Below are 24,217 nucleotides of genomic sequence, written 5' to 3' on the forward strand. Positions count from 1 at the left end.
CACACTAAACACACACACACACACACACAGACACACACTCAGACTAAACACACACACACACACACACACACACACACACACACACACACACACTAAACACAAAGACACACACACACACACACACACACACACACACACACACACACACACACACAGACACACACAACACACACACACACACAACAAACACACAGACACACACACACACACACACACACACACACACACACACACACACACACACACACACACACACACACACTGTAAGAATCCTAATTATCCGTGGCTGATAAAAATATAAATAAATATATTAATACTCGCAATCATCTATACTTCATCAAGTCGTTCCCTTATCAGTTAACGCAATGGGCACATCTCTCAGCGGCTCGTGTCTCGGAGACCAGCCACTCGCCCACCAAATACTCGTGGCTGTCCAGTCGTTACAAAAATTATGAGAACCCAGAACCAAAAGGATAGGGCAGTTTGTGGCTTGTGTTTCCTATCACCCCCTACTCAAGAAATTGACGATTTGTGTGTGTGTGTGTGTGTCTGTGTGTGTGTGTGTGTGTGTGTGTGTGTGTGTGTGTGTGTGTGTGTGTGTGTGTGTGTGTGTGTGTGTAAGAGCGAGTGAAGGCGATGATTTAGTGTTTTCAAGGTTCCCGTGCAGACCATTACCACGCAGGAAACAACTCCTGGTGAGGGTGTTGTCAGAGTCACTCAGCAGGTGCGGCGTGGTGTGCCGTCATGGGGAAGCCCGCCACTGAATAAAGAACTGGAAGGCACTCACACAACGCATGCCTCACCAGCCTCTCAGGGAAACTTCTGCTGGGGGAAAACTGGAGGGAAGCGAACCTCCAATAAGAAGTCCGGAAAGAGAGAGAAAGAAAAAAAAAATCTCACGTCCGTAAAAATAAAAATATTTAATGATTTGTTTGTTGGCGCGATGTGAGCCTTGAGATCCGTAGATAGTGGTTTGAGATTTCTTCCTGACACACAAAAAAACAGACACATACATATATACACACAGAGAGGCAAGCAAGCAGATAGACACTAGTGAGTGAATCAACAGAAGAATAAAAAAGTAGATGAAAAAGGTAAAATCAAAGGAATAAAAGCATTTCTCCTTCTGTTAGTTATATTTATATAATAACATACGTACATATTCAGTAATTCTGCACAACGATGTACTCCACAGTCTTAACATCTCTGAGTCCTCTGTTGTAATACTCGCAAGATAAGAATGCTGCTGTGAAAAAAAAAAAAAAATCAAACAGACAGAAGTTAACACTGAATATGATAATGAGGGAACGAGGGAGAGAGGTGGACGTTGAATCTGGGCCCGTCCTCCCCGCAGACTGTGGCCGAGCAAACAGTGTCAACGTGACGCACCGTGGAGGGAATGTGCACAAAATGAGACAGAGAGAGATTCCAAAATCCTGTAAATAAATGGTTCTCGTAGGAAAAGTTTTAGACCCACTCCAGGGATGCGGGCGAGGCGGGACCGGCGGCTCTGTGAAAGAACACGCATTATTTGCTTCGTTAAGGTGTGTCCAAACAATCGAGCATGCCCGACGGGCAAACAGTGATACCAGATCACAATGAGTAATGAGAATGAGGGTTGATGACGTCAGAAGCGGGGAAAACCACAGGCAGGGATCTGGCAACAAACAGTACTACCAGATGTAGCTGAGCCCTGTACAATATCTACTCCTTCACCGGGAAAAGACTGGCGGGCAAAGTTGTAAACTGATGAGTGGTGTCAAATACGGGTTCATGGTTCAGTTTCACACTGACCCTGCTAAGGAGTCAGGTGCGGCACTTGTCTCACCATGCCGAACACAGTCGAGAGGAAGAAAATAGCCTTGTGTGGGATAATTCCTGGATTGTATATAAAAAAGAAAAAAACAAGCCAGAGCTCATAGGCGTGTGTGGTGCAAGGACTGGTTGAGGAAAAGAGGAGAGTTGGGAAGTCATGCAACTATATATCGCGAACTCCACGACAAGCCTGAAGATGGTTTTATCCAGTATATGAGAATGGATGTAAATAGTTTCCACACACTCCTAGGAAAAGTGGAACCATACATAACAAAACAAGATACCCACTTGAGGCAGAGCATATGTGCAGAGGCTCGTCTGGAAGCAACCCTCAGATTCTTAGCATCTGGATGTTCATACACAGCACTGCAATACTCCACCAGGATATCCAAGCAGAGTTTGTCTCTCATCATACCGGAAACATGCAAAGCAATATACACAGCTCTCAGAGATGATTACTTGAAGGTGAGCGCTTCTGTAACTTAAATTAACCAGAAAACATGTAAAGGGATTATCTTCAGTGTTAAAAACAAAACTCAAATAATGCAAACAACTTTATTGAGCTTAGTACATAGTGTATTGTCGTCCATTATGTATGCTTATGTTATGTGTAATAAAGGCCCAGCTGTGTTTATATGAAATAATAGTGCTATTTCTATCCATTACATATATACTTTAGCATATATGTATATGGATACATGTGTGTCTGCTCCCGCATATATATGTATACATACGTGTGTGTGTGTGTGTGTTCACACTTTACAATTTCCATTTATTTTTAGGGGGCTGGAACACAATCCAAACTCAAAATAAAAAAATGCACTATGTGTAAACCCATCTAGATTATGAATTACTGTCTAATCATTGAGGAAGTTGAAAGTTTACCAAGTTTAGCAAGAATATAACGTCATATATTAATTTTTGTGCCACAATTTGGGTTTCACCCGTCAGTTGTCGCAAGTCATTTGCAATTACTTTTGCAAAATCAGTGAACTCATCGGCAGTGTCTTGTGTAGACGACAATTCCCTCATTTGCTGGAGGGCTTCCCTAATTACGTCATCTGCATCGTCATGTGTCCTTTTGGCTGATCGCTTGGAAGTACAGGGCGTAGAAGTATCACGTGGTGTCACATTTGTATCCGTAGAAGATGCACACTGGGACATTGCTGGTTTTCTTGGTGCAGTAGAGGTTGCAGCTTCGCCCACTAGCAGTGGATTGTTGAAAATCTATAATGATTATAAAAGAAAACTTTATTACATGTGTAATAATTATGTGTAGCTAGAAATACACACAAAAGATCACGAGAGAGAGAGAGAGAGAGAGAGAGAAAGAGAGAGAGAGAGAGAGAGAGAGAGAGAGAGAGAGAGAGAGAGAGAGAGAGAGAGAGAGAGAGAGAGGGGGTGGTTGAGACGGAGGGGTAGAGAGATGAGGGGTTAGAGGGAGATAAGAGAGGAAGGGGAGGGAGAAGGGAAGGGAGGGAGAAGGAAGGGAGGATGCGAAAGAGAGAGAACGATAGGGTGTTGAATATAAATTTGTAAATGAATAGTAGTATGTCTTTCATGAAAATTCGGTCGTCATGCCTCTATAATATTTACTTAAATTGACAGACACTTACAACACCAGAGGAGTGGATGACTGTGGCACATGGATTTCAGAGAAGATGGAATTTCCCAAACTGTTTGGGAGCTATTGACGGGAAGCATGTGTCGATAAGAGCTCCACGTGATAGTGGTTCATATTTTTACAACTACAAAGGCAACCACAGCATTGTACTTCTTGCCATATGTGACGCAAATTGTGAATTTATATATGCGGACATAGGCACAAATGATAGAGTATCAGATGGTGGTGTGTGGGACAAGTGTTCTGTCAGTAGTCTCATACAAAATAATACTGCTGGTTTGCCAGAAGATGCAATTCTTGGAAGTAGTAGTCTGCCATTTTCCATATGTTTTTGTGGCAGATGATGCATTTCCATTGCAGCGACACATTATGAAACCTTTTTCATATAGGAGTCAGGATACAAGAGAGCGCATTTTCTCATACCGGCTCTCTAGGGCAAGGCGAACCGTGGAAAATGCATTTGGTATTTTGGCCAATAGATTTCGTGTGTTTCACTCACCAATTGATCTACCTCCATCAAAGATTGAATATATTGTTTTAGCATGCACCTCTTTGCATAACTTTCTCATAAGAGACCATGTGAGACACTACACGCCGGAAGGATCTTTAGATGTTGAAGATCTGTCAGTAGGACAAATTATTCCTGGAACATGGCGACAAACTCCTGAGTTACCAGGAACACAGAGAGTAATCTGTAATGACATGGCTGATGGTAAGAGTGTGCGTGAACAGTTTATGGATTACTTTAATGGTGTAGGGTCAGTATCATGGCAACACTTGTACATAGGTGAAGAGGGTTAATTGTGATAAATGTCTATATACCTAGGTGTATTTCATGTTGTGTATTGTCTCTGAATGTAATACTTATTGAACTTTGTATTCATGCACATATGTGCACATGTGAAACAAAAGACTTGGCTTTCTTTATGTTTAAACAGAAAATTATTATTATTTCTCATAATAAAATTATAACAGTGTCTACAATGTTTCATTTCCCTTTCCTTTCATCACCATCTTTATCAATTAATCACCACATCCTGCATGTCTCAGGTGAAATGCCTGTTGGAGAGAGAGAGAGAGAGAGAGAGAGAGAGAGAGAGAGAGAGAGAGAGAGAGAGAGAGAGAGAGAGAGAGAGAGAGAGAGAGAGAGAGAGAGAGAGATCGTTTATGAACTTACCTCATGATCATTATGTTCTTCCACAGCTTTGTTACTGTCAGGATCGATGTTTGACTGAGATGTCCTCGTTATGCCACCATCATTGAGAAAAGAAAGCTCATCAAAGCACCATAACTTGGGGCTGTACACGTCGTCTGTCCCAGCTCCTGACTTGCGAGAGTTTTCTATCTGTCGCATTTCACGCCTGTACTGATTTCGCAAACAATCTAGTTTCTTTTTTATATCCGCAATGGTAACGGATGCATACTTCTTTTCTATTTCTCTTGTTATTGCTGTAAGGGCTGTTACATGTTTATTTCTGTCCTTATAATCAGCACTCTTTATGTTCCACAAGCAAGGTTTTTGACGGTACATATCAATTATCCATGCTGTATCTTCCCTGGACCACTGAACGTTTCCTCCTTCAGGTACACTTGTAGAAGGACCGCCAGGCATGCTGATATGCACAGAACACTTTGAATGCGAGATAGATTCCTACTTAATTACGAGGACACATTTAGTGTTTCGCATCATACCACTCGAAACAGTTTCTGGGGTTTCCTACAAACTCACAGACATTTGCCCGCTAGTTTACCCCCAGTCTCCTCGCTTCTGACGTCACCTTCGTGCCTGCCACTCACCCTCCTTGCTATTGTATTGGAACGGGATCTGGTATCACTGTTTGCCCGTCGAGCATGCTCGATAGTGTGGACACACCTTAAATTAGTGAGCCAGGGAGGAACAAACAGTAACTCACCTGACGCCTGCTGGCGTGTGGCGCTGGCATGGAGGGAAGACGTGAGACTCTCCAGGGCCATGATACCAGAGGGGGAGACAGGCAGGCGAGGTGATTCTGATAATGAGAGGAGGGACGTGTGATGCATTTAGGTCTCAGAAGCACTTAAATGAAGAGAGATGAATTTAAAAGCCGTTAAATGAAGGGATGAGTGTAAGAGATAACGTGTCATGTACTGGGCAGTGATGACACTTAATTGGAAATAAGGAGCTTGACAAAGTGGTGATTATGAAGGTAACGTGTGATTTACTAAGTGACGCTAGATAGGACAAGCAGGTGCACTAAATGGTGGTGACTGTGGTGTTAACATGTGATGTGTTATGCTAGACAATACCCGGAAGCGAGCACATGATCATTATGTGACAGTGTATCATGTATTTTATTGGACAAAGATCCAGCAGATGGGAAAAAGGATTTAGACCAAGTATTAGTGATCGTAATGGTGTGATTGAGAGGAAGGAGAGGGTAAAGCCAGACTGAGAAGAGGAAGCCCATTAACTTCACCCACACGCCTTCAGTCTTACACTCATTTTAAACAGTTTATTAACCCTTTTATTGGTATGGCTGGCCTTCGCTATCTTTTCTATCACTGTAAAAGTTGATTGCATGGAGACACACGAGAGAAAAGAAATAAAACAAGGTTATTTTTGTGTTTTTTCCCCTGAAGAAATATTAACGAGGGTCTAGCACAAAAATAGTATCTAAAAAGTACAGGTATTATAGTGTCTGGTCGCATGGCAGGGAGGGTAAGGAGAGCCGCACTGCCAGTACAGCCGTCAGGAAGCCAATCCCGTATATTTGCCTGTTAATCCTGTCATCAACTCTGGTTCGAACTAACCGAACATAATTCGAACAGACCGAACATAATTGAACCATACCACAAACAACCAAACACTACAGGTATTAAAGGGGAAAATTTTGTCCAGTAGTGAAAGGCTTAAAAAACGTTGATACAAAAAAGTGTGGCGGTTAACGATGCAAAGATTGGCAGGGCACATACTACACAATATATATATATATATATATATATATATATATATATATATATATATATATATATATATATATATATATATATATATATATATATATATATATATATATATATATATATATATATATATATATATACGAGTATATATATTTTTTTTTTTTTTTTTTTTTTTTTTTTATGTAGGAAGGATACTGGCCAAGGGCAACAAAAATCTAATAAAAAAAATGCCCACTGAAATACCAGTCTTGAAGGAATTCAAGTCATAGGAAGGTGGAAATACAGAAGCAGGCAAGGAGTTCCAGAGTTTACCAGAGAAAGGAATGAATGATTGAGAATACTGGTTAACTCTTGCATTAGAGAGGTGGACAGAATAGGGGTGAGAGAAAGAAGAAAGTCTTGTGCAGCGAGGCCGCGGAAGGAGGGGGGCATGCAGTTAGCAGGATCAGAAGAGCAGTTGGCATGAAAATAGTGGTAGAAGACAGAAAAATATGCAACATTGCGGCGGTGAGAGAGAGAGTGAAGACAGTCAGTTAGAGGGGAGGAATTGATGAGACGAAAAGCTTTTGATTCCGCCCTGTCTAGAAGAGCAGTATGAGTGGAACCCCCCCAGACATGTGAAGCATACTCCATGCATGGACGGATAAGACTCTTGTACAGAGTAAGCAGCTGAGGGGGTGAGAAAAACTGGCGGAGACGTCTCAGAACGCCTAACTTCATAGAAGCTGTTTTAGCTAGAGATGAGATGTGAAGTTTCCAGTTCAGATTATAAGTAAAGGACAGACCAAGGATGTTCAGTGTAGAAGAGGGGGACAGTTGAGTGTCATTGAAGAAGAGGGGATAGTTGTCTGGAAGGTTGTGTCGAGTTGATAGATGAAGGAATTGAGTTTTTGAGGCATTGAACAATACCAAGTTTGCTCTGCCCCAATCAGAAATTTTAGAAAGATCAGAAGTCAGGCGTTCTGTGGCTTCCCTGCGTGATATGTTTACCTCCTGAAGGGTTGGACGTCTATGAAAAGACGTGGAAAAGTGCAGGGTGGTATCATTAGCATAGGAGTGGATAGGACAAGAAGTTTGGTTTAGAAGATCATTAATGAATAATAAGAAGAGAGTGGGTGACAGGACAGAACCCTGAGAAACACCACTGTTAATAGATTTAGGAGAAGAACGGTGACCGTCTACCACAGCAGCAATAGAACGGTCAGAAAGGAAACTTGAGATGAAGTTACAGAGAGAAGGATAGAAACCGTAGGAGGGTAGTTTGGAAATCAAAGCTTTGTGCCAGACTCTATCAAAGGCTTTTGATATGTCCAAGGCAACAGCAAAAGTTTCACAAAAGTCTCTAAAAGAGGATGACCAAGACTAAGTAAGGAAAGCCAGAAGATCACCAGTAGAGTGGCCTTGACGGAACCCATACTGGCGATCAGATAGAAGGTTGTGAAGTGATAGATGTTTAAGAATCTTCCTGTTGAGGATAGATTCAAAAACTTTAGATAAGCAGGAAATTAAAGCAATAGGACGGTAGTTTGAGGGATTAGAGCGGTTACTCTTTTTAGGAACAGGTTGAATGTAAGCAAACTTCCAGCAAGAAGGAAAGGTAAATGTTGACAGAAAGAGCTGAAAGAGTTTGACTAGGCAAGGTGCAAGCACGGAGACACAATTTCGGAGAACAATAGAAGGGATCCCATCAGGTCCATAAGCCTTCCGAGGGTTTAGGCCAGCGAGGGCATGGAAAACATCATTACGAAGAATTTTAATACGAGGCATGAAGTAGTCAGAGGGTGGAGGAGAGGGAGGAACTAGCCCAGAATCGTCCAAGGTAGAGTTTTTAGCAAAGGTTTGAGCAAAGACTTCAGCTTTAGAAATAGATGTGATAGCAGTGGTGCCATCTGGTTGAAGTAGAGGAGGGAAAGAAGAAGAAGCAAAGTTATTGGAGATATTTTGGGCTAGATGCCAGAAATCACGAGGGGAGTTAGATCTTGAAAGGTTTTGACATTTTCTGTTAATGAAGGAGTTTTCGTCTAGTTGGAGAACAGACTTGGCATGGTTCCGGGCAGAAATATAAAGTGCATGAGATTCTGGTGATGGAAGGCTTAAGTACCTTTTGTGGGCCACCTCTCTATCATGCATAGCACGAGAACAAGCTGTGTTCAACCAAGGTTTAGAAGGTTTAGGACGAGAAAAAGAGTGAGGAATGTACGCCTCCATGCCAGACACTATCACCTCTGTTATGCGCTCAGCACACAAAGACGGGTCTCTGACACGGAAGCAGTAGTCATTCCAAGGAGAATCAGCAAAATACCTCCTCAGGTCCCCCCAACTAGCAGAGGCAAAACGCCAGAGGCACCTTCGCCTAGGGGGATCCTGAGGAGGGATTGGAGTGATAGGACAAGATAAAGATATGAGATTGTGATCGGAGGAGCCCAACGGAGAAGAAAGGGTGATAGCATAAGCAGAAGGATTAGAGGTCAGGAAAAGGTCAAGAATGTTGGGCGTATCTCCAAGACGGTCAGGAATACGAGTAGGGTGTTGCACCAATTGCTCTAGGTCATGGAGGATAGCAAAGTTGTAGGCTAGTTCACCAGGAAGGTCAGTGAAGGGAGAGGAAAGCCAAAGCTGGTGGTGAACATTGAAGTCTCCAAGAATGGAGATCTCTGCAAAAGGGAAGAGGGTCAGAATGTGCTCCACTTTGGAAGTTAAGTAGTCAAAGAATTTCTTATAGTCAGAGGAGTTAGGAGAGAGGTATACAGCACAGATAAATTTAATATGAGAATGAATATATATATATATATATATATATATATATATATATATATATATATATATATATATATATATATATATATATATATATATATATATATATATATATATATATATATATATATATATATATATATATATATATATATATATATATATATATATATATATATATATATATATATATATATATATATATATATATATATATATATATATATATATATATATATATATATATATATATATATATATATATATATATATATATATATATATATATATATATATATATATATATATATATATATATATATATATATATATATATATATATATATATATATATATATATATATATATATATATATATATATATATAAAGAGTACTCAGCTCCCAGGCCATCCGGTACGCCTTTTTTTTAATATATGTATTTATCATTGGCGATATTTAATGACACTCAGTCCACCCACCATCACCACCTCCACGGCAGCAGGTCTTAGTCAGCAGAGCTCCTCAGGCAATCACCTTCACTCGCGTGCCCTTCCTCGTCTTATTATCGAACATTCGTAACTGACCAGCAGCTTGACATGACCTTTTATAACTGGTCAACCGATGTTTCATTAGCGGCGACCTCATTTCTGCTGATTTCTTGATAGCCCATCACGAGCTCCGCCGCCATTCCCTCCAGCCCACACTTGCCGCCGCCACACACACACACACACACGCTGCTTTCATCGTGGTGAGTTGCGGCCTGACAGCTTCCTATAACCATCCTGAGCTTGGTGCCCGCATCCCGCAGTGTGTGTCTCACACACCCCGTGACCTCGGCGGCTCGGGAAAGGTCCAGGCAACGTCCCTTTTGGGTGTTCGCGGGATTGTGAAATGTTGCTTGTGTAAAGTGTTAAGAATAAGACTTTGGCCGGGATGGTGTTTGTGAGGAATGTGTGATTCTGCTTTGTTGCTTAGTGTGCTGTTGAGCTAAGTGGTTTGGGAGGATGGTAGTGTTGTGGTTGTTAAAGGGTAGGTTGTATTGCATTGAATCGGATAGTAGTAGTAGTAGTAATAGAAACAGTAGTAGTAGTAGTAGTAATAGTAGTAGTAGTGGTAGTAGTAGTGGTGGTGATGGTGATAGCAAGGTTAAGGAGGAGGAGGAAAAGCGACAATGATGATGTCAATGATTATAACAACAGCAATATTAATGAGTGATAATGTTTGAGTCGCACAGAAGCATATACATTATAACATTAAAGAGAGAAAAAAATAATTGACGGAGAGATAACTATAATCATTATAAACATAGATACAAAAACAATTACAATTACAACAAATACCAATATGTAGACATCAAAGCATTTTACAGGTAGGCAGTGTTGATGATGAGCCGCTTCATTAAAACTTGCTCTGCTGTTGTTGATGATCCCCCTTCTTGACTAAACACACTGACACATTCCTTCTTGCTCCACAGCCACCTCCAAGCATTGCACTGCCTAGAAATTAGTACATAATAATCTTTTAATTTCCCTTTTCTCTTTCTTGTCTATGTTTATAAAGATTTCATTGTTTTTATTCCTGGGAACTGAGTGATAAATAGAATAGAAACTGCTAAATCCAATCTCTTATTTCATTTTTTCTGCTTCTTGTTTATGTTTATAAAAAAATATACTTGTTCTTATTGCTGGGAATTGGTAAATCTCATCATTGTTTGAAATTACTAAATCTAATCTCATGACTACTAAATCTAATCATTGCTGGGAATTACTAAATCGAATCATTGTTACTGTTGGAAATTGCTAAATTAAATCTTTTCATTCACATTTTTCTTTCCTGTCTATCCTTATCAAGATTGCATTCCTCTTAGTGCTGGGAATTGTCGTATATCTCATTGGAAAAGGTAAACATTTCCAAACTGCTTTCCCGAACCAGGATCCTCGAGCACCAAGAGCCTCATCCGCAACTCAAGCAGGCCCCGGGGACTTATCTGTCATGCATGAGTCACGAGTTCGGGTTTGTGAGTGTGCCGCCGGTAGGGTTGGCAGCCTTGACACGACACACGGTTTGCACACTCGTTACTTGGGTTTTATATTGATGAGCACGAAATAATACTGTCACAGTAGAGGCTCCAGAGAGAGAGAGAGAGAGAGAGAGAGAAGGGGGGTTTAATCTCTCTCTCTCTCTCTCTCTCTCTCTCTCTCTCTCTCTCTCTCTCTCTCTCTCTCTCTCTCTCTCTCTCTTGCTTTAGCTGACAACTGTAATGAAGTATCTCTATCTTATGGTGTCTGACGCTATTTGCGTAGTAAATTAATCAAATCAAATTAATCTCTCTCTCTCTCTCTCTCTCTCTCTCTCTCTCTCTCTCTCCTCTCTCTCTCTCTCTCTCTCTCTCTCTCTCTCTCTCTCTCTCTCTCTCTCTCAACAGAGGAACTTTAAGGTAAATTAAAGAATTATAGCAAAAGGAGCGTACTAAGATTGTTGGAGGAGGAGGAGGAGGAGGAGGAGGAGGAAGATGACGAGGAGCAGGAGGAGCAGAAAGAAGAAGAAGAGCAGGAGGAATAAAAAGACAAGGAGGAGCAGGAGGAGGAGAAGGAAGAAGAGTTGACAGGAAGCGGAGGTGAATCACCGTAAACTCTTTTATATACAATCTTTTGAAAGGAACGGGATCCTTATGAAAACCTTTGTAGTGCTTCTGTAGTTAGTGGCAGCTTTCATAATCACGTGACTCAAGTAAGGTAACAAGAGCCCTGCCATCACTAGTTGCCGGAAGTGTGATATAACATGCGGGATTATGTAACACTGATAATTTCTTTTTTTACATTTTTTTTTTCTGTACGTAGATTAAACATTAAGTTTTCCAGATTTTTTTTCCGTTTTTTGCAAAGTGCAGTGGTTTTTTTTTCTATAACTTCTTGATAGCCTGCTCTCTCTCTCTCTCTGTCTCTCTCTCTCTCTCTCTCTCTCTCTCTCTCTCGTCTCTCTCTCTCTCTCTCTCTCTCTCTCTCTCTCTCTCTCTCTCTCTCTCTCTCTCCGTCTACAGTTATTATTATGTTCTGTCCACGAACCTGAGGACATATCGCATCCTAAACAAAACAGACGTTCCCTTCCCGTCTTCACGTCTGAAAGTTGCAATATTTACTTTTTTGTCATCGAGCACAGCAGGCTATGTTTCTGGCGCTGGTGTGTTTGATAAAGCAACTGTTTCAGATTCCAGATTCTGCTTTTGAACGCGAAGGTTTAATGAACCGATCGAAATTTATTGCATGTTTTCTTACTTACATCTCTCCTGTGTGCCTTCATTGCGTAGCTTTTCAACAGGTCTGCTCCTTCAGTGTCCCTCTTGTCATCTAAAAAATTACTTAGCCCACAACATTACGTATGCTAAGATCACCACCTTGCCTCCGTTTTCTTCGTCCCTTCATTTTCATTCTTGTCCTTGTCACTGTCGTCCTCCTTGACCTCCTCCTCCTCCTCCTCCTCCTCCTAGCTCTTGTTTTTGTTGTTGTTTTTGTTGTTATTGTTCTCCTTCTCTTCCTCCTCCCCCTTCACCACCACCACCACTACCACCACCACCACCATCACCACCCACATCCCCTTTACGGTGCCACCAATCCCCTGAACAAACATCACCATCCTTCACGTAAGCCCATAACTCAACGTTAACACCTGCCTCCCCATGGTTCCTGCAGCAGAGGGAGGTGTTCGACGCGCTCTTCTTCACCACCTGGTTCTGCACGGCCTGGACGAGGCCTCGCCTGTCATCCCTGCTTCACGAGGGACAAGGACTCACTCAAGATCTCCCTCAAAACCATCGCGCAGAATTTCAGGGACCGCGGCGTCACTTTCAGTAAGTTGAGAGAGAGAGAGAGAGAGAGAGAGAGAGAGAGAGAGAGAGAGAGAGAGAGAGAGAGAGAGAGAGACTTAAGTTGTTTTCATTTCTGGATGTGCGTTGTAATCCCACGCTCAGGGCGGCACAACAGCAAGGAGAGGCATGGCCCGAGCCCCGTCTAAGGACAATGTCTCTCTGGGGGATTTTTAGGGATAAGCCGCTCGAGCTGACTGCCGCCTTGTTGTCCTGGGCACTGCTGAGACCGAGGGCAGGGAGGGAAGGAGAGAGGCAGGAAGAAAAGGGACTTAGCTTGGAGGAAGAACTTGTCTGTGTTTTATCTCTTCGTAGGGATGATTGTTTCAGTAGGGGAATGAATTTTATTTATTTATTTGTTCCGAGAGATCCAAACGCGATACATACGTGTGTATGTGTGTGTGTGTGTGTGTGTGTGTGTGTGTGTTTGCGTGCGAAGCCAGCATCACAACACACACAGAGGCTGAGTAGTGCCTCTACATCCCTGAGAGAGTGTCACGGGGACTAAGGCGGTTATGAGATGAAAGGTGGGCGAGAACTTCACACTCCAGAATAAATTCCAGCGCCTGATGTGAGAGAATCGGGAAGGTGTGACGTCACCTTCAGAAATCGCAGCGATTGTGCCTCAGCCATGTAAGTGAAGCAAAAGTCGAGGGCAAAGTTGCCTTGATTTGGCTTGGCAGGTTTGTCAGCACAGCACCACTTGGTATTATTCTAGCGACACATTATGAAATTCCATCCAAGTCAGCTGCCGTTGAAGGATAAATGACAAGAAAGAATATTTTCCTAGCAATAAAAAAAATCAATGTGTTAAATCAGAAGGATAGAAGGACACGATAGAAAATTTGTAATATATTAATGGTGAAGTATTACGAAAAGACTCAACTAAAATAGCTCTCTTAACAGATGCTAACACTGCAGAGAGAGAGAGAGAGAGAGAGAGAGAGAAAGAGAGAAAGAGAGAGAGAGAGAGAGAGAGAGAGAGAGAGAGAGAGAGAGAGAGAGAGAGAGAGAGAGAGAGAGAGAGAGAGGAGAGAGAAAGAGAGAAAGAGAGAGAGAGAGAGAGAGAGAGAGAGAGAGAGAGAGAGAGAGGAGAGAGAGAGAGAGGAGAAGAGAGAAAGAGAGGAGAGAGAGAGAGGGAGAGAGAGAGAGAGAGAGAGAGAGAGAGGAGAGAGAGAGAGAGAGAGAGAGAGAGAGAGAGAAGAGAGAGAGAGAGAGAATGAGAGAGAGAGGACGAGAGACTGAAAAGTAATTGGGGAATTATTTTACTAGCTTTGGGGCACAACCCACCAGAATAATGAAAACTGACATGAAAAAAAAAAATCTTTATTTTCTAAGGACTGAAAGATGGACGATTATTGATTATTGTTTGGTAAAAGCAATATTTTCAGTGGGGAGAGAAAGCAGTAGTAGTTTTCTGTCTTGAATGTGCGAGGATCATATTGTAATGTAATATGTTGTTATCGTCCAAAGTTTTAATGTGTTAGGTACAGACAGGAAGGTCTCACGCGTGTAATCAATAATAGTTCAGAGGAAAGGAGGAACAGCAGCACTAAGAAGGATGAGGCTCCGTCAGAGAAACACAGTACAGAAAAGCTCCTGGTGGGGTAACTAGAATGACTGGGTTTTAGAAGATCATGGATGTTGGCCTGCAGGATGAAGGGTCTCGGCTCAGGCTCGATGAACAGAATAAGACAAAGGCAAAGTTGACTGGACAAAACTACGGTGCCAAAAATACAAGTAAATGAGCAAGACAAGAGAGAAGTGCGGAGTGTACTGATGCAGGACTGATGAACATTAGACACTGTGTTCTTGATTACCAATGGAAGGTCGGGTCAATAGTGTGAAAAACTAGGATGGAAAATATCAGTACAGGTGTGGCTAGAGAACACAGTGTTCCAGGAAGTAAAAATATCGAAAAATATGAAAGAACCATTGTATAATGAAACTTTCTGTTGTGGAAGATCGGGAGTAAAGCTGATGAAAACTGCGTCATCATCATCATCATCATCATAAAAAAAGGAAAGCTTCTGAAAATATTATTGAAAGAATGCAACGTGTCGAGAGAGATGGAAATCATGGGAGACGCGCACAGTATTTCTAGTGACTGTAATTTCTGTTTCTCAAACTCAATATTTTTGTATCACCAGTTCTACGTTTTTGTGACAAGAACATGAAGGAGTGTGCGAACGATAAAGTTTCACAAAGCAAAGAACACTTTCGGCAGAAGCAAATTAAAGGAAGAAGAGAGTGAGTGGATGCGGGGGCCACTTACCTCGGTGCAATGGTTGGCGCTGAGGTGACGCGTGGTGTGGTGACTGCCTCCTACAGATTTTACCCGGTTTACGTTCCAGGTGTGTCTGTGTGTGTGTGTGTGTGTGTGTGTGTGTGTGTGTGTGTGTGTGTGTGTGTGTGCGTGTCTGTGTGTGTGTGTGTGTGTGTGTGTGTGCGTAAACGTTAACTCAAATCGATGCATTTCCTCACGTCGCTTACACTCAAGAATTTGACATGTTAATAGAGACGTGTCCTTTCATCCCTCGAGGAGTGATGCCCGCTTGCCTCCCTCTCCAGCACGGCAGGCAAAGAAAACGAGAGTCTGTTCCCCCGCCTCCCCTGGGGCACCTGTTGCAGCCCTGCAGGATTACAGACTTGCAGACTGGAAAGTTCTGCATTAATTTTACCGAATCTCGTAATCTCTTGGTAAATAGGAAACGGCGAGCAACAAGCGACCTTTCCTGGTTATTCATCACGATTCGAGATCATGATCTTAAATGTAACTTGTTTATCAAGGCACCTTATATTTACATGTGACAGAGTAGTCAGGCGTGGAGGGAAGGGCGCCTGAAGTGTGTGGACAGTGTGAAGACCAGTGCCAAGAAATGCCGGGGTTTTGAAAGCCGGAGAAACTCGGTGATGGTAAACTGTTGACGGTAAAAGATTAATGGGAAACTTTTTGGTGGTGCAAGTCAGATGAAAAATCTTTAAAGGTGGAAAAAAATATGGGATATTTCCGTGATGGAAGAAAGATAAGGAGTTTGTCGTGGCTGGTGAATGGCGGCTGGTCAGTGTTGGTGTCTTCACTCCATGGAGAGAGTTCTGAAAGTTGATAGAATTTTTTTTTTTTTTTTTTTTTTTATGTAGGAAGGATACTGGCCAAGGGCAACAAAAATCTAATAAAAAAAAATGCCCACTGAAATACCAGTCCCTAAAAGGGTCAAAGCAGTGGTCAAAAATTGGTGGATAAGTGTCTTGAAACCTCCCTCTTGAAGGAATTCAAGTCATAGGAAGGTGGAAATACAGAAGCAGGCAAGGAGTTCCAGAGTTTACCAGAGAAAGGGATGAATGATTGAGAATACTGGTTAACTCTTGCGTTAGAGAGGTGGACAGAATAGGGGTGAGAGAAAGAAGAAAGTCTTGTGCAGCGAGGCCGCGGAAGGAGGGGAGGCATGCAGTTAGCAAGATCAGAAGAGCAGTTAGCATGAAAATAGCGGTAGAAGACAGCTAGAGATGCAACATTGCGGCGGTGAGAGAGAGGCTGAAGACAGTCAGTTAGAGGAGAGGAGTTGATGAGACGAAAAGCTTTTGATTCCACCCTGTCTAGAACAGCAGTATGAGTGGAACCCCCCCAGACATGTGAAGCATACTCCATACATGGACGGATAAGGCCCTTGTACAGAGTTAGCAGCTGGGGGGGTGAGAAATACTGGCGGAGACGTCTCAGAACACCTAACTTCATAGAAGCTGTTTTAGCTAGAGATGAGATGTGAAGTTTCCAGTTCAGATTATAAGTAAAGGACAGACCGAGGATGTTCAGTGTAGAAGAGGGGGACAGTTGAGTGTCATTGAAGAAGAGGGGATAGTTGTCTGGAAGATTGTGTCGAGTTGATAGATGGAGGAATTGAGTTTTTGAGGCATTGAACAATACCAAGTTTGCTCTGCCCCAATCACAAATTTTAGAAAGATCAGAAGTCAGGCGTTCTGTGGCTTCCCTGCGTGATATGTTTACCTCCTGAAGGGTTGGACGTCTATGAAAAGACGTGGAAAAGTGCAGGGTGGTATCATCAGCATAGGAGTGGATAGGACAAGAAGTTTGGTTTAGAAGATCATTAATGAATAATAAGAAGAGAGTGGGTGACAGGACAGAACCCTGAGGAACACCACTGTTAATAGATTTAGGAGAAGAACAGTGACCGTCTACCACAGCAGCAATAGAACGGTCAGAAAGGAAACTTGAGATGAAGTTACAGAGAGAAGGATAGAAACCGTAGGAGGGTAGTTTGGAAATCAAAGCTTTGTGCCAGACTCTATCAAAGGCTTTTGATATGTCCAAGGCAACAGCAAAAGTTTCACCAAAGTCTCTAAAAGAGGATGACCAAGACTCAGTAAGGAAAGCCAGAAGATCACCAGTAGAGCGGCCTTGGCGGAACCCATACTGGCGATCAGATAGAAGGTTGTGAAGTGATAGATGTTTAAGAATCTTCCTGTTGAGGATAGATTCAAAAACTTTAGATAAGCAGGAAATTAAAGCAATAGGACGGTAGTTTGAGGGATTAGAGCGGTCACCCTTTTTAGGAACAGGTTGAATGTAGGCAAACTTCCAGCAAGAAGGAAAGGTAGATGTTGACAGACAGAGCTGAAAGAGTTTGACTAGGCAAGGTGCAAGCACGGAGGCACAGTTTCGGAGAACAATAGGAGGGACCCCATCAGGTCCATAAGCCTTCTGAGGGTTTAGGCCAGCGAGGGCATGGAAAACATCATTACGGAGAATTTTAATACGAGGCATGAAGTAGTCAGAGGGTGGAGGAGAGGGAGGAACAAGCCCAGAATCGTCCAAGGTAGAGTTTTTAGCAAAGGTTTGAGCAAAGAGTTCAGCTTTAGAAATAGATGTGATAGCAGTGGTGCCATCTGGTTGAAGTAGAGGAGGGAAAGAAGAAGAAGCAAAGTTATTGGAGATATTTTTGGCTAGATGCCAGAAATCACGAGGGGAGTTAGATCTTGAAAGGTTTTGACATTTTCTGTTAATGAAGGAGTTTTTGGCTAGTTGGAGAACAGACTTGGCATGGTTCCGGGCAGAAATATAAAGTGCATGAGATTCTGGTGAAGGAAGGCTTAAGTACCTTTTGTGGGCCACCTCTCTATCATGTATAGCTCGAGAACAAGCTGTGTTAAACCAAGGTTTAGAAGGTTTAGGACGAGAAAAAGAGTGAGGAATGTACGCCTCCATGCCAGACACTATGACCTCTGTTATGCGCTCAGCACACAAAGACGGGTCTCTGACACGGAAGCAGTAGTCATTCCAAGGAAAATCAGCAAAATACCGCCTCAGGTCCCCCCAACTAGCAGAGGCAAAACGCCAGAGGCACCTTCGCTTAGGGGGATCCTGAGGAGGGATTGGAGTGATATGACAAGATAAAGATATGAGATTGTGATCGGAGGAGCCCAACGGAGAAGAAAGGGTGACAGCATAAGCAGAAGGATTAGAGGTCAGGAAAAGGTCAAGAATGTTGGGCGTATCTCCAAGACGGTCAGGAATACGAGTAGGGTGTTGCACCATTTGCTCTAGGTCATGGAGGATAGCAAAGTTGTAGGCTAGTTCACCAGGATGGTCAGTGAAGGGAGAGGAAAGCCAAAGCTGGTGGTGAACATTGAAGTCTCCAAGAATGGAGATCTCTGCAAAAGAGAAGAGGGTCAGAATGTGCTCCACTTTGGAAGTTAAGTAGTCAAAGAATTTCTTATAGTCAGAGGAGTTAGGAGAGAGGTATACAGCACAGATAAATTTAGTATGAGAATGACTCTGTAGTCGTAGCCAGATGGTGGAAAACTCGGAAGATTCAAGAGCGTGGGCACGAGAGCAGGTTAAGTCATTGCGCACATAAACGCAGCATCCAGCTTTGGATCGAAAATGAGGATAGAGAAAGTAGGAGGGAACAGAAAAGGGGCTACTGTCAGTTGCCTCAGACACCTGAGTTTCAGTGAGGAAAAGAAGATGAGGTTTAGAAGAGGAGAGGTGGTGTTCTACAGATTGAAAATTAGATCTTAGACCGCGAATGTTGCAGAAGTTAATGAAGAAAAAGTTGAGGGGGGTGTCAAGACACTTAGGGTCGTCGACGGAAAGGCAGTCCGACCTGGGGACATTTATGGTCCCCTCCCCAGATGGGGACTCCGAGGCTGGTGTAGGAGTCGCCATGATTTTAAAATTTTTTGAGTGAAGGGTGTGTGTGTTATTAGGTGCTTGTAGTTTTGTGTGGAGGAAGAGAGTTGTCTTTAGAGGGCAGGCTGTGACTACCCCCTTGTGTTGTGAGACACAAAGGGAAACGTTCAGTGAGGTCACAGCTGGGTTTAATGATAAGTTCACAGCACCCCCTGAACAGTGCTTTAGACCTCACTGGGAGTAATTATCGTTTCGGCAGGTGTCTACTGCCTCCTCCTACAATAAAGACACGTATAAAAAAAGCATAGAAGAATGAAAGCAGCGTTAGTTAAAGAGTGGAAGGTTTTCATCACATCACTGGTTCACTTCAGGCTGAAACACTAGCAAAGGCAAACAGTTACATCGAAAACAAACCACCAGCCAGGGACGCTTAGTGCAAATTCGATAACAGCCAATACCTGCCGTGAAATTACCTCGTGCCGCCGCCGCCCTTCACGCCACCACGCCTCAGGACGCACCATTATAATGTAAAAAAAAAAAAAAAAATGCAAATATGAATCCAAAGGGCTTTCAGATATACAAGTGTACGGACAGTGTTCTGTGTTGACGGAGAAAGGCGTGGAGAGTGACGGTAGGGAGAATATAGGTGTAGGATTTTTTTTTTTTTTTAAGCAACACTAGTTGCCTACGTATTGTATTGTATCTGCACATGTTGTCGTTGCTGTTATTGCTGCTTCTGCTGCTGATGATGATGATAGTGATAATGATAATGTAATATACTAAGGCTTCAGAGGCGGTGTTGCCTTTTTTTTTGCGGGGGGGGGGTTGGGTAGCGGATGCAGTAATGCAAACAGGTCTAGCAAACTGATGAATTGGCATTTACTTTGACAGAGTAGGTGTTGGTCGTGGTGGTTGTGGTGGTGGTGGTGGTGGCGGTGATGGCGGCAGCAACAATGATGGCCAAGGACAGAAAAAAAAGGTTGCAAATTTGCTAGTGTGCGTCAGCGCTCGATAGCTAATCACAAGGAGCACTACAGGAGAACAAGAGGAAGGGAGAGAAGATGAATGAAGGAGAATCGAGGAGAAACAATGGGAAAGACTGGGAAGGGTTTAGCACTGTACCATAACAAGACTCAACACAGACGCCTTTGTTCGATAGTGCTCAATCATTCACAATCTTAGACTGAAAAATAAATAAAAAGTAAACGCACCGAAGAAAATACACATTAAAAAAATAAAGATGAAGCACACTATCTGAAGACCTGTATTATATTTATACCGATATACTATAAAAAAAAAAATCAAAGGATAAAGTACATTGATATGCTTTATGGCTAAACACAACCAACTCCCTCTTTAAGTTTATCGCAGTGAGAGAGAGAGAGAGAGAGAGAGAGAGAGAGAGAGAGAGAGAGAGAGAGAGAGAGAGAGAGAGAGAGAGAGAGAGAGAGAGAGAGAGAGAGAGATACGGATTAACACTGAGCACAAGTGTCAAATTATCATCTTGGAGCAGGAAAGTGGTAATATCCTTGGAGAATCCCGTATGAGATGAGATGAGAGGGAAGAGTGGCAGCAGACCATGAAGCAGCGAATATTGACAAGTGGCATTAATAAACACACACGTCTTGCTCTTCTTTCCCCTTCGCTTGATCGCGTTTGGCTCAACACTCGGGTCTTCCTTGGCTGTCTTCCTGTTGTTCCGTAGGTGTCTCTAATGATGAGGAAGGAAGTACACGCTACGACAAACAATGATGGAAGTAGTAGTAGTAGTACCAGTAGTAGTAGTAGTAGTAGTAGTAGCAATGATAATAATAATAGTAATAGTCTGGCTATATTTAATTTATCTGACAATATACCAGGCCGCATCACACACTCTTAGGCCCTGCTGTAAACGAACAGTCTCGTAAACATAATAATAAAAATGATTATAATAATAATAATGATAATAATAATAATAATAATAATAATAATAATAATAATAATAATAATAATAATAATAATAATAATAATAATATAATAATAATAATAAGAGTAATATGATGAAAACAAAAGTAATAACGATAATATTGACTTTTTTTTCATCCGGAGGCATATACATCTTATAAGAAACAATTGACACACACAATAATTACAAAATATATTAACAATGGTAAAAGAAATCAATGTTATAGTAAAGTACAACTCAATGAAAAAAATACTAATAATGTTCTATATTAATATGAAAACCAATACTTTCAGAAGCACAGGTGCATTCTTATCAACCATCCTCTGGAAATTGTTAGAGATCATTCCCTTGCATTATATAATTACTCCACGTCCTTAATATATATATATATATATATATATATATATATATATATATATATATATATATATATATATATATATATATATATATATATATATATATATATATATATATATATATATATATATACATATATATATATATATATATATATATATATATATATATATATATATATATATATATATATATATATATATATATATATATATATATATATATATATAAAGTCAACCAATTATGAACATTCTCTCTCTCTCTCTCTCTCTCTCTCTCTCTCTCTCTCATGGCGGAGGCTAAAGATAGTCAGGTTTACTGCACAGACATACTAGATTCGCATTTATAATCGTTGTGATGTTTTATTTCTGCTTATTTTGACAGTCTCTAGTGAAGTTATTGGAGTTTAAAATGGTATTGTCATCATTCTGGTGATAGTTTTATCAAGGAGTGAGAAAATACGTACACGAGCCTAACTAGCCATCTTAGTGAGAGATCGAAGCCTTTAACCCTTTAACTGCTATCTGGTACACCTTTCCTCAATTACTAATCACTCTGAGACATTTCTACTTGTTCTGCAGCCATCTGCAATCTTTAAACTGTGTACAAATTGCAAAATCTATTCTTTTTAATCCCCTTCTTGTAGATGCTTATAAAGATTTCAGGCACTACTTTTGGTGGTGGTAATTGCTTCGTGTCGCAGTGGAAGGGTTAAGAGTCCTGATGAGATGACGAAGCCTTTAATTTAAGAGTACAGGATTCAGACATACATTCATTCATACCTACGTCATGAGTTCCCCCAGGCTAAATTTCACCACTAAGACTCCGCGTTTAAGATGTCGTCCAAAAATAATTTCGCTCTACTTTTCTTTTATATTTGTATTTTATTCTACTTAATTATTCGTTCATTCATTTCTTTCTTTCTTTTTTTGCATGGGTGAGATATTCGTGGGGAATCATTTACTCGCATGGAATTTTGTAAGCAGCCGTGCAGTCGCCAGCCAGCCTTACCTATCGTGGCCATGTGAAGGCTGCGTGCGTCCACCCACAAATACCACCAGTGATAAGATGATCCTGAGAGGAGCTGAAATTAGACCTTGCAAGATAAACCAACAGACAATGGAACTTTCCCTCTCTCCCCTCACTCCTGTGCTCCCCGTCAGCCTTTCTTGCCTCGGGAAATGAAGCACGGTACATCCTTCAAGAACCATATTCATAAACCCTCTTCTCTTTCACCACCATCATTTTTAAAGGCCACAGAGATGATTAGCTCCCAAGCCCATGGTCGCGAGGCTGTTTCTGGGAATCGATGGACCACCTCAGAAATCATGAATCGGTTGTAATTATATTCGATATAATTATGATTTTAACCTAGATTATATAATCTGTATTGTTAATTATGATTAGTTAGTGTAATATGTAAAAAATAGGCGTTAATTAACACACGTACACACACCTAGGAACGCCAGGTCAGGCCAGGATTGCTATTAGGGCTGCAGCCAAAGGAGTGATGAGAGTGCTGCTGGCCAGTGTTGGTGTCTTCACTCCACGCAGCGGCTCAGTGGAGTTTGGCGTGTAACAAGAGTGACGGTTAGTATTGTAAACATGCGTGTGACAAGTCAGTAGAATAAACATGCATGTGGAAAAAAAAAAAAAAAAACTTGTATAAAATAAAGGTGCATTAGAGTGAAACGTTTCCCATCCCGCCACAAGTTCACTTCAGGCTGCAAAAATCGAAAAGCTCACGGCTCTGGCTATCGTTTTGTTGCAGCTCCGTGAAAACTCGATAGCGGCCAATACCTGCCGGGGAATCATCCCCTTGTTGCGCCGCCGCCCGTGACGTCACTACGAAAAGATACACAGTGCGACAGACAATACTCGTGTAACCTGGAATGAGGCGGAGGGTGCGGCGAAGTGGTCAGCTGTGGCTGTGGCCGCCTTCAGCCCACCCGCCTGACTGCTCCTCTTTGTCACCGAGTCATGGGAAAGTCGAGGTGTTATATATAGTAAACGCCTCGCACCTGCGCCTCCTAAATGCTTAATCCTTTCACTGTCGGATCATTTTTCTTTTTATCATCTGCTACTTTATAGGCGCTCATTTGTGTACAGTGACTCCTCCCCTACAGTTCTTTATTTACTTTATTCTTTTTAGTAATAGCTGCTGATTGCATAGAGCTCGGAAACTGTTAGTAGAAGTGAATAGATTGACAGTGAACACGTAACACACAGTGTGTGTGTGTGTGTGTGTGTGTGTGTAAAGACGGCACCCTAATTAATGAAGCAGATTCCCTGCCTGTATTTCTAACAAAAGTGCCAAAAGAAATGTTTCACGATACACCGTATCTTGAAACATTTCTGCCCGCACCCTGACTACTTTCAAGAGGCTGTAGTTGAAATTACACGAGTTTTAAGAGTGTTTCTGTGGTTCTAGTTACAGACTGGTAAGGTCTCTACAGCATCAACGGGAGAACCAGTCTTGAAAACCCGGGTAAATATTTCTGTGGCCTTTGAAAATAGTCTGGTGAAAGAGCAAGGCCTTTTAGAATACAAGCACATAACCTTGCTTCATGAAAAACAAGTGCATTCATAATACCTAAGACTGCCTTGCTACATTCCCCCAGTGACTAATGTATCTTTTTTTTTTCTTTATCTCGTAGCATTAGTCTGTCTGTCATTGATGAAAACACCCGCACTACATGTATTACGTTATTTCATTAGTCTCAAGTCGCTATTTCAAGTCTATATAAGCCTCAATAAAT

General features: G+C 41.7%; 1 long non-coding RNA gene across 2 annotated transcripts; it reads right to left on the reverse strand.

Moving 5' to 3' along the window:
• Positions 1 to 2,907: 2,907 nt before the first annotated feature.
• On the reverse strand, positions 2,908 to 23,915 carry LOC135099491 (uncharacterized). 2 transcript variants are annotated; one of them, XR_010268028.1, is made up of 4 exons: positions 23,346 to 23,915; positions 10,508 to 10,636; positions 5,353 to 5,448; positions 2,908 to 3,042 (listed from the first exon to the last, which is right to left on the reverse strand). It is a non-coding gene; the product is annotated as an uncharacterized LOC135099491 (long non-coding RNA). The 2 variants fall into 2 exon arrangements; XR_010268027.1 differs by having other exon boundaries at positions 10,481 to 10,636; positions 23,346 to 23,914.
• Between the last annotated feature and the right edge of the window lie 302 nt (positions 23,916 to 24,217).

The sequence above is a fragment of the Scylla paramamosain genome, unplaced genomic scaffold (assembly GCF_035594125.1).
Source record: "Scylla paramamosain isolate STU-SP2022 unplaced genomic scaffold, ASM3559412v1 Contig135, whole genome shotgun sequence".
Taxonomy (NCBI): domain Eukaryota; kingdom Metazoa; phylum Arthropoda; class Malacostraca; order Decapoda; family Portunidae; genus Scylla; species Scylla paramamosain.